The sequence below is a fragment of the Gossypium arboreum genome, chromosome 11 (genome assembly GCF_025698485.1).
Source record: "Gossypium arboreum isolate Shixiya-1 chromosome 11, ASM2569848v2, whole genome shotgun sequence".
Lineage (NCBI taxonomy): Eukaryota > Viridiplantae > Streptophyta > Magnoliopsida > Malvales > Malvaceae > Gossypium > Gossypium arboreum.
The window spans coordinates 23792701-23804886 of record NC_069080.1 but is presented as its reverse complement, the minus strand read 5'-3'; positions in this window follow the sequence as shown (position 1 = coordinate 23804886).

Below are 12186 nucleotides of genomic sequence, written 5' to 3'. Positions count from 1 at the left end.
CATAGTTTCACTTTTCATTTTTACGTCATCGAGTGGACCACCCATATACATTCCCACTCATAACGAGGTAAATTTTATATTATATTTTATAATTATTACGTAGATTTAAAATATAATCATATGCTAAAAATTTATTTAATTAGGTGGAACCATTCGGCAAGTTATGCTCAGTTACCTACCTATCTTGAAGATATACGGCTTCTATTAGATCAACGATCGGAAGCACAAGTAAGTATTAAAAATATATATATACATACATAATAAAATAGTGGATTCGTATTTAGTATTTAGTATTTAGTAATTTTTATTTAACTAATATTTCCATCATTTTTATATAGTTTCAATGGACACCATACGAGGATCCGGCAATTCGGGCAGTAATTCCGGATGAATACTTGCAAAATCCGAACACTTGGCACGTGAAGATCCCATTGGTCAACTTTGCTATTGTGGAGATGCACCAATCAGACAGAGTATTATGGCAATTTGGATTCTGACAACCGATTCCTATGGCACCTGAGGTGTTGGATGATCATCACAAAATCTACTTACGGCAATTGCATACAGATTGGCCGAGATTCTGGTCACACTATATCCAAATGTGGGAAGATCGGTATGATTATATACCTACTCGGGAACCGATTATCGTTCCAGAGTTGGCGTGCATGCTGGAATACATGCCATGGTTTAGGATCCAGGGCAAGCCATATTTACTGTCAGAAGAGGAGAGCCAGCGACAATTGCGTGTCCAAAGGGAACGACGTGGCCCTTTAAATCCTAGAAGAAGGGACGACGACGCAGGCCCATCAACAGCGCCCACACAATCACCCGGCCCAGCAACATGACCTACATAGTCACCGGGCCCAACAGTTCAATCGTCGACACCCACAGCACAGCCTCTTCAGATGATGCCAGGTACGTATTCTAGCCCTTTTATGTATCCTAGCCCTTATATGCTTCCTTTTTCTAGTCCTATGGCAGGTTGGAATGCATGGCCCGGTTCATCTCCATTTTCGATTACTCCGAGTGGACCACTGATCTATAGGCAGCCGTCGCACAAGGGATCACAGGAGGGGCCGTCAGGGAGCTCTTCTTTTTACCAATCCCCATCACCTTATGGGTTTCAAACACCTCCGCCATTAATGATGCAAACACCTCCATAGTCACTATTCTATCAAGGCGGGTCATCCTCCCAACACCCACAACCAGAATCCTCGCCGGAGCAAGCACAACCCCCGCCAGAAGCTGGACAAAGGAGGAATCCAACGTGTAACCGTCGACGACCTCCATGTGACACTGAATCCGACCGGCACGGACATTGATTTTTATTTTAATATATTTGTACAAACATTTTGAATCTTTTTATATTATTTCATGTAATTAGATAAAGGTTGTTTTAAATAAAGTAATTGCAAATTACTTTTACATTTTTAATAAAATGGAAATTATTTTAAATAAGGCAACATTTTGAATATTTTTATATTATTTCATGTAATTAGATAAAAGGTTGTTTTAAATAAAGTAATTGTAATTTACTTTTATATTTTTAATAAAATGGAAATTAATTTAAATAAGGCAACATTTTGAATATTTTTATATTATTTCATGTGATAATTTAAAAGGTTGTTTTAAATAAAGTAATTATAATTTACTTTTATATTTTTAATAAAATGAAAATTATTTTAAATAAAGCAATATTTTGAATATTTTTATATTATTTCATGTAATAAAATATAAATAATACAACATATTGACAATTACAACAACTATCAACTATTGCGATTTATTGCGATTTGGACATGATCTACTTGTATGGCCTGGGTTCCTACACCATCCACATAACTTCTGTTGATTGGTTGTTTCTCGGATATCCATATTGTTGCGTATTCTAGTCGAGCAAGGTTGACCCTTTGGTTTACGCCGCAACTCTCTATCCAGTAACAGCTTAAACGGAGCAAACGATACAGAGGGCCACTTACGCTCATCTGGGACCGGTGGGAATATGTGTCTCCACACATTGTACATATATTCCAATTTGTACACGTCATCGACATAGCTTATGGGATCCAGACGAAGATTTTGACAAGCTGCAATTACATGAGCGCATGGATAGCGAAGTGCATCAAACCTCCCACAATCGCAAGTTCTATTTCTTAAGTGTACACGATATTGCCCGCCAGCAATACCTTGGTGTGGTTTGTCAAACTCTGTCACACGAAACCATAAGTTGTCTCAATCGTGACACACTGTATGCATAGTGTTCGCACGTGTCTTCGCCTTGTTAATTTCTTGCAATACCTTTGCGCACCATACATGTCCTCCCTACATTTGGCCTGCATAACTCGCTGTTCGTTTCAAAAATAGTGCCGCTAAACGAAAATATGTCTCTCGCACAACTGATGTTATCGGTAAATGACGTGTTCCTTTCAGAACAGAATTTATACATTCGGCCAGGTTTGAGGTCATGTAACCATATCGTAAGCCGCCGTCGTATGCTTGTGTCCACTGTTCGAAAGGTATATTACATAGTAGTTATGGGCCTCTTCGTTAACTGAATGGAAAACTGCCAACATATCATGAAAACGGTCCTTACTTATCTCATAGCCTGCCAATATAAGTTGATAGCGAAAATTACATACCATTTTTCCATTTAAAATAAATTCAATATTCCAAACGAAATTATATTAATGGAGATAAAGTTAAATACCCATGTTGGCCACTTGCCGTCGTTCACCTTTAGATGGATATTGCCTGTAGTAGTTGGAAGCAACGTGCCTTAGGCAGTACCGATGGTGTGTGCGATGCCATAGGCTTCCCTGTAGCTCAATTGTAACTAGTATCCCGGTGCCTCGATCCGATATAACACATATATCAAGTTGGGGGCAAACATGCATCCTTAACCTAGAACGAAAGAAATCCCAGTCATCAGCTGACTCCCCCGATGTTATTGCAAACGCCATTGGAAGGATTCTTCCACTACCATCCTGTGCGACTGCTAGCAATAGCCGATGGGTATATCTACCGTACATAAAGGTACCGTTAATTTGTACCAATGGCTTACAATATGCAAATACGTCTTGGCATTGCTTAAAGCTCCAGAAGAGACGCTTAAATACTTGGCATCCACGGAGCAATCGGTCGTTGTAGTATGTAGGTTCTGTTTGAAGGTCTGTTATGCAACCTGGGATGTATCTCTCTAGCACTTGACACCACTGCCATATTTCATTATATGAAGCGTCCCACCTACTATGCATCTTCTCCAAAGCCTTCTACTTAGCTATCCAAGCCTTGCGGTAAGAGGGCGTGTACCCCATTTGGTTACAAATATTGGCAATTAAGACTGGCACTGAAGTCCTAGGATTTGCCTTCACCGTGGGTAGTATTAAGCTAACTAACATAGCTGAATCCATCTTGGGATGATCTTGTGAAATACCTGTCAACGAAGTATGTTAAATAATGTAACATTATATAATAACAGTATTATTCAAAAACCTTAAATACTGTACCTGCAGCACATGTATGTGGACCTTTATACTTTTTTATCTCCCATAACCCTGTCCTTTTCCTCAACGAGGCGTAGATTTTCCATGAACAACTTCCGTCTTGCACTGCACACTTCGCCTCAAACTTATCGGATTTAGATTTAACCACGTGGTAGTGAACACCGTTATTGATGTTATGTTGTTTCAATGCACCAAGAAAACTATCCTTCTTGGAAAACTCCTTACCAACTTCAAATTCACTCGAATCCAATAACGAACTTATATGATCACGTGTTCTGTGTGGTAGATCTGGAAACTCCAATGTATCATCTGTAGATAGATCAACATTATGCATGTGGGCTGGAGGCGAGTATGCCCTGAATCGTGGATCTTCTTCTTCATCTGAGCCCCCTTCAACATCTTCAGGTTTAGTTGGAATAGGCTCCGGTTCAAAAAATAATCCAACTTCTGTACCATCGAGGCCGGGCTCTCGAGGTGGATCCACATTGGACTCATCATCTAACCCACAATCATCTGCGATGTATGAGGTCCCCTCACCAGTAGACGTCATGGGGAGTACATCATTCCTTCTTCTCGATGTTTCATAACGTCTCCAATTGGATGTAGATTGCCAAGCACTATAAGTTAATGTCGTTCCCCAGTACGTATTTCCAGCATCAAACATCGACCCACCTAGGTGCATGTCCCATCCACTAACAGAGTGTCGTGCAGGGGTTGTGTATTCCATACCGCTACCAAAAACTAGCGGTTCCGTGTTATGTAACCCACTAACGGAGTGTCGGGCAGGGGTCGTGTATTCCTCTCGAACAGCAGCCGCAAATGTATCATTTGGCGATGCAAATTGTACATATAACTCAATATATGGTGCTCTACTAGCAAGATGAGTCTGCACCATTGCCTCCAAGCTACGAGCACTTTTGATGTCGAACGAGTCATATGTTACTGGATCAATAGGAGCACAAAATTGATACCTAATAGACAACACTTTCATTGGCGTCATTCCGAATATTTTATGCCTAATCCTTTTACGAAGTTCTGTCAAATCTATGTTCTGGTTAAAAACTAGTCGTATTGTATTCTCCAAAAAAAAACAACACCGTTCTCGGTGTGACGAACCTCACCATCATAGTAAATAACAGCACTAATGCGTTCACTCATCTTTAATTTTTATCCTTCTTAGCCTCTCTATTTTTTTTTTGCTGTAAGTTATGCAACCTGAGAACAAAATTTGGCTCATTTATAGCCCAAGTTATTTGAAACTACTGTAGCAAAAGAGCGTCCATGTGGGAGCTTCTTTCAGTACTTTTGCTGAAAATGCATCCCCTTGAAGCGTTTTGACACTATTTATGCGAACCGTCTTCTCAAAATTATTTTTCGAGACTCTGTCAGCAAAAGAGCATCCACGTGGGAGCTTCTTCTAGTAATTTTGCTGAAAATGCATCCTACTTGAAGCGTTTTTACCACTATTTGCTTGAACCGTCTTCTCAAAATTATTTTTCGAGAGTCTTTAGCAAAAGAGCGTCCCACGTGGAAGCTTCTTTCAAGACTTTTCTTGACAATGCATCCCGCTTGAAGCGTTTTTACACTATTTGCACGAACCGTCTTCTCAAAATTATTTTTTAGATACTCTTGTAGCAAAAGCGTCCACATGGGAGCTTCTTTCAAGATTTTTTTACGACAATGCATCACCTTGAAGCGTTTTTGACACTATTTGCGCAGAACCGTCTTCTCAAATTTTTTTCGAGACTCTTGTAGCAAAAGAGCGTCCACGTAGAAGCTTTCTTAGATTAACAAATAATTTAATTAAGTTACCCTAAACCCCAAACCCTAATTTATTTGATTTTTTTCTTAAATATCCTAAAACCCTAAACCCTAAAATCCTAATCTAATTTTTTTAAAATTTATAATTAATTTACTCAAGTAACCCTAAACCCTAATTTATTTGATTTTTTCCTTAAAAACCATAAACACTAAACCATAATCTAATTTTTAAAATTAGTAATTAATTTAATTAACAAACACTAAACCTTAATTTATTTAATTTTTTTCTTTAAAACCCTAAAATTTAAAAACCCAAAATTCCTAAAACCCTAACCCTAATTACAGAAAACCCTAATGAAAACACAGGGAAAACGCTTCCTCAAGGAAGCGTTTTCCTGCTTTTTCTCCTGACAACGAGCTGACGTGGACGCGTTTTGTAAAAACTGGCCCATTCCGGTTAATAATTTCTAACCTGGCCCATTTCGGTAAATTTAAAAAAAACGGGACTTTTATTGGTACTTTGCCCTCAAAAAAATATTATTCTTAAGATACAATACATTTACTTAAACAAAACAAATCTAAGCAGCAATATGAATTGATTTAAACCAAAACAAATTTAGAGAAATAAGAAATTTTTATAATGGTATTTTCTCTTCATAATTGGATTTTACCAATTTCAAATTAAGTCTATAAATAATACACCAATAATAGAAAGATTATCTAAAAGACACCATGCTTCGTATTTGAGTTCATTGCATCATCTTGTCTTCTCATATGTGAAATGTCGAAACTATTTTTTAAAATCGAGTTTTGGAAAATGAGAATCGACTTTAAGAAAAACGAAAACGGGAGTCACCACCAATCTTTTTAGGTGTGGTTGGATCACCTTATAAAACGTTTTGTTTTAAAACATTAATTTTGGTCTACGAAAGTCGAGAAAACGGATTCGGGAGTCGGTTACGTACGAGGAAAGGTTAGCACCCTAGTAACGCCCAAAAATTGGCACCTAATTGATTATCAAGTGTCTTTAATATCGGAAATTTGAAAGTTTTAAGATATAAACCTCTTTTAATTAGAATGTCTCAATTTTGAAAATTAAGGCTCACTTATTTCAAACGAGTCAAAACATCACATCCAGTAAGTTAGGACGCAACATTTTAAAACCTTCGAAACTAAGCTCATCTTTTGAAAATTTCTATCTCGAAACAACAAAACGCCATATCCAATAAGTTAGGACACTATGTTTTGAAATCTCGAAATAATTGTTTAAGTTTTGAAAACTCAAAATCACTTATAAGGGTGCTTGACTATTCGAATTCAACGAGAAAAGTCGCAACCCAGTAAGTTAGGGCACTACCTTTCTCGAAGTTTCCAAACATCAAGCATTGCCTTTTAATTTTTTTTAAAAAAACCTTGGAATATTATTTTTAAATGACGTTTTAGGATGACATATTAATGCATCATGAAGCATAGATGTACAAAATATTCTAACATTTCCATACAAACATAAATAATATCATTATGACAAAACTAAATAACATGAACATACGTTTAATGAAAAAAATCATACTAGGGTAAATATAAGATAACAAACAAATAAAAACATGAGTAAACTAAAAGAAAAACATAATACATGCAAAAATTATACAACAATATATATCATAAAATAGCACATAAAAGAAATAATTAAACATAGCATATAAAAAAATGAAACTATGCACAAATAAGATAAATGACATACACAAAAAAATGAATAAATAGAACATTTACAAATTATAAAAATATAATGCAATAGTTCAAAATACATGAAATGATAATATAATATATATATGCATAGAAAATATATATTTGAAAATAAACTATATAAAAGGTTAAATATTATAATATATAAAATACATAATTAAATGTATAAAAGATAGGAATAAATATACATATTTGAAAAATGAAGTGTGAAAAATAAAATAGAATAAAATAAATAAAATAAAGAACACATAAATTTTACGTGGAAACCCTTTCGGAAAAAACCACGAGGCGAGGAGAAGAAAATTCACTATGTCGAAAAATTTTACTCAAATACAAGAGGAATAGACTATGTCTATTTATAGGCTTGCAAAGCTATATTCTAGTAGGATTGAAACACCTTATCCTAATCAATATAAAATAGATGGAGTTTAATAAGGTTTAAAACCTTATTCTAAAATAAAATAAAAGAAGTCTAGTTCTATATGGATTTTACTTTTATTTTATTTTCCATCGTATTTTATTTAAATAAGAATTTGGGTCACTTAATTCTAACAATCTACACCTTGACACAAATTCTCAATGAACAAGTTCTTCATCGCGAACTTTCAATAAACAAGTTCTTCACCTCTTCCAAAAACCCTTAAGGGTTTAACTTCAACAATGAACACCAACCAAGTCTAAGCAATGCTCAAACTTGGTTATAGGAAGTGACTTAGTCATCATATCTGCAGGATTTTCATGAGTGCTAATTTTGCTCACAACAATATCACCACGAGCAATAATATCACGAACAAAATGATACCGAATATCAATGTGTTTTGTTCTCTCATGAAACATTTGATCTTTTGTAAGAAAGATGGCACTCTGTTGTCACAAAATCTTGTCTGATTTGAAGGTCTTCATTGAGTTCACTAAATAGTCCCTTCAACCAAATAGCTTCTTTACAAGCCTCGGTAATCGCCATGTACTCAGCTTCAGTGGTAGACAAAGCGATTGTAGTTTGCAAAGTGGCTTTCCAACTAATTGCACAACCTCCGATTGTAAAGACGTAACCTGTGAGAGATCTTCTTCTATCAACGTCTCCAAGCAAAATCAGCATCAACATACCCTATAACTCCATCTTTAGTTCTTCCAAACTGTAAGCAAACATTAGTAGTGCCTCGTAAGTATCTTAAAATCCATCGAATCGCTTTCCGGTGTTCTTTACGAGATTCGCCATGTATACGCTAAGCTGCCGACCGCATATGATAAATCGGGCGTGAACAAACCATAGCATACATGAGAGATCCTACTACACTAGAGTATGGAACATGTGACATGTACTCAATCTCATTATCGATTGAGGAGATAAGGCCGATGAAAGTCCGAAATGGGTCGCTAAAGGAGTACTAACGAGCTTAGCACTCTGCAGATTGAACACGCAAAGAACTTTCTCAATGTACCCTTCCGACTTAGGTACAATTTACTTACTTTTCTATCTCGAGAATCTCCATACCAAGTATCTTCTTTGTTGGTCCTAAATCTTTCATCTCAAATTCTTCACTTAGTTGGGCTTTAACCTTTCTTATCTCTCTTTTATCTTTTCTTTGCTATCAACATGTCATCAACATAAAGAAGTAGATACACAAAAGAACCATCACTTTTTTTTCTTAAAGTAGACACAACTGTCAAAACTACTTCTTTTGAAATCATGAGAAGTCATAAAGGAATCAAACCTCTTGTACCACTTGTCTTGGTGATTGTTTCAAACCGTAAAGGGACTTTTTCACAAGCAAACATAGTCCTCTTTTTCGAGACTATAAAACCCTCTGGTTGTTGCATGTAAATATCTTCCTCAAGTTCTCCATGCAAAATGCGGTTTTACATCTAACTGCTCAAGCTCCAAATCATGCATGGCAACAATACCAAGCAAAGCTCGAATCGAACTATGCTTAACAACCGGAGAGAACACATCTGTGAAGTCCACTCACGGAATTTGATCAGAACCCTTTGCAACAAGCCTTGCTTTATATCTGGGTTCTTCAACTCCAGAGTCCCTTCTTTCTTTTAAACACCCATTTACAACGAACGACCTTTTTACCTTTAGGAAGTTTTACAAGATCCCATGTTCATTTTTTGTGGAGTGATTCCATCTCCTCTTGCATAGCAAACATCCACTTTTCGAGTCTTCACACTAATCGCCTCGAATAATTAAATGGCTCTTGATTCGCATCTATATCTTCACCACATTTAAAGCATAAGCAACTAGATCAACCTCGGCATACTTCTTTGGAGGTTTAATTTCTCTTCTTGTCCTGTTTTGGCGATAGAGTATTGCGGTGAAGAAGCAACTTTATTCTCAATTTTGTCTTGGCTTGAGGAGTTGATTACGTATTAATCGATGCTCCACCTACTTTTGGTTTTCTTTATTGGAAGAGTCTTTAAGAGATAAGTTAGGTAGCATAGCGGTTTCATCAAAAACAACATCTCTGCTAATCACAACTTTTCTATTTTCAGGACACCATAACTTATAGCCTTTTACACCACTTTATAACCAAGAAAACGCATTTAATGGATCTCGGTTCCAATTTTCCATTATCAACATGAGCATCGCAGGACACCCAAAAATCTTTAAATCGTAATAATTAGCGGGATTACGGACCATACCTCTTGTGGAGTCTTTTCTCAATGGCAGCGGATAGAGATCGGTTGATCAAAAACATGCGATGAGGTCGCTTACGCCCAAAATGACTTGTAAGTTGGCATTTGACAACATACATTGAACCTTCTCCATGATCGTTCGTTCATTCGTTCTGCAACGCCGCTTTCTTTGTGGAGTATGACGAATCGTCAAGTGTCTCATGATCCCTTCGACTTGCACAATCTATTAAACTCATCGAGCAGAACTCTAAGCCATTGTGCATGCGGAGGTATTTTATCTGCTTTTCCGTCTGTTTTCAATCATAATTTTCCAAGACTTAAATGTGGAAAACACATCGCTTTTACGCTTGTGAAGAACGCCCAAACTTTTCTCGGAAAAATCATCAATAAAGGTTTGCATATAATTAGCTCCACCTCTCGAAGGCACTCTGGGCGGCCCCATAGATCGAAATGGATATACTCCAACGTTTCCTTCGTGTTATGGATTCCTCTAGTGAATCGAACTCTCTTTGCTTCCCAAAAACACAAGGCTCACGAAATTCGGTTTGCAAATTCCTTGCCCATTAAGAAGTCCTCTTTGCTTAATTCGCCATGCCATTCTCACTCATATGCCCTAGGCGCATATGCCAAAGTTTAGTAAGATCATCATCGACAAGGAAGAGGAAGCGACAATTGCATCACCGATAATGATAGAACCACAGAAAATATATAACTTGGCAATCTTTCTTTGCCCTTTCATCACAACAAGGACCCTTTGAAATCTTTAAAACCCCACTTTCACTGTGTATCTGCACCCTTTTGAATCAAGAGTACTCAACGAAATTAAATTTCTTTTCAATTCGGAACATGCCGCACGTCACTAAGTGTTCGACAACTCCATCAAACATCTTAACTTTAATTGTTCCAACACCGCGATTTTACATGAAGCATTATTTCCCATCAAAACAACACCTTGAGATCTTTGTTTCATAAGTTGTAAACCAATCCCGATTGGGACTCATGTGGAAGGTGCAGCTGAATCAAGTATCCACTCTCGCTTACTTTAGAATCATTAATGAAGCAACTAGAAGTTCACCATCGCTGTAGTCTTCTACAACATCGCCTTCACCGGAATTTTACGGTTTGTTTTCCTTTTGATTCGCGACCTCCCTTTTAATCTTATTTTGTAGCTTATAGCACTTTCAGTTTAATGTGCCCTTTCTTCTTGCGAAGTTGCAAGTTTTACCTCTGTTTGAAGATTTCGATCTACCCTTAGATTTACCACGAGGATTCCGTTCTGTGTTCTACCACGATCATCATCAACATTCCGGTCTTGTCTCCCACGAACAATGAGACCCTCTCCACGAGAGTTGGGTTTAACCACAAGATGCTTCATCTTATCATACGAGGTTAAAGAATCATAAACCTCATCAACTGTGAGAGACTCGCGGCTATATAAAATCGTGTCTCTAAAGGTTGAATAAGGCGGGGCAACGAACAAAGTAGAATCAACCCTAGATCTTCCTTATCATCTTGAACCTCCATGGCCTCCAAGTTTGAGAGAATTTCTTTAAACACTTGTTAAGTGTTCGTGTCTGACGCACCTTCCTCCAAACGATGAGCATAAAGACGCTTCTTCATATGCAACTTGCTTGTTAGAGTTTTCGACATACATATTTGTTCTAGCCTCTTCCATAATGCAATGCGGTTTTCTCTTTCATCACATCCTGCAAAATTTCGTTGGACAAATGCGAGATGTAATTGTGTTAATGCCTTTCGATCCTTACGCTTCTTCTCTTCATCTGTTAATGTCGAAGGCATCTTATCTATCCTAGCGGGGCATCCTCTAGATCCATCTGCAAGAAGCGCTTGCATCTTAATTTGCCACAACGCAAATCGGTGTTGCAATCCAACAATGAATTTCATACTTCAAAGACGCCATTACCGTGATCGAGATGAATAACCCGGAAGCTCTGATACCAATTTGTTAAAAATAAAATAGAATAAAATAAATAAAAATAAAGAACACATAAATTTTACGTGAAACCCTTTCGGAAAAAATCCATGGGCAGAGGAGAAGAAAATTCACTATGTCGAAAAATTTTTACTCAAATACAAGAGGAATAGACTATGTCTATTTATAGGCTTGCAAAGCCATATTCTAGTAGGATTGAAACACCTTATCCTAATCAATATAAAATAGATGGAGTTTAATAAGGTTTAAAAACCTTATTCTAAAATAAAATAAAAGGAGTCTAGTTCTATATGGATTTTACTTTTATTTTATTTTCCATCATATTTTATTTAAATAAGAATTTGGGTCACTTAATTCTAACATGAAGAAATTAAAAAAAAAAGGTTGAAAAACTAAGATAGACGAAGAATAAAATAAGAACAAACCACAGAGAGTAAGAACGCAAGAGGGAGAGAAATTTGAGTGAATGCTTTCAAGAATTCTTATTGTTTCCCAAAACTCAAGTGATTTACAATGAAGGGAGAGGCCTCTATTTATAGTTGAGCTTCCCCAAATCCAACGGTACAGATCAATTACATCAACGGT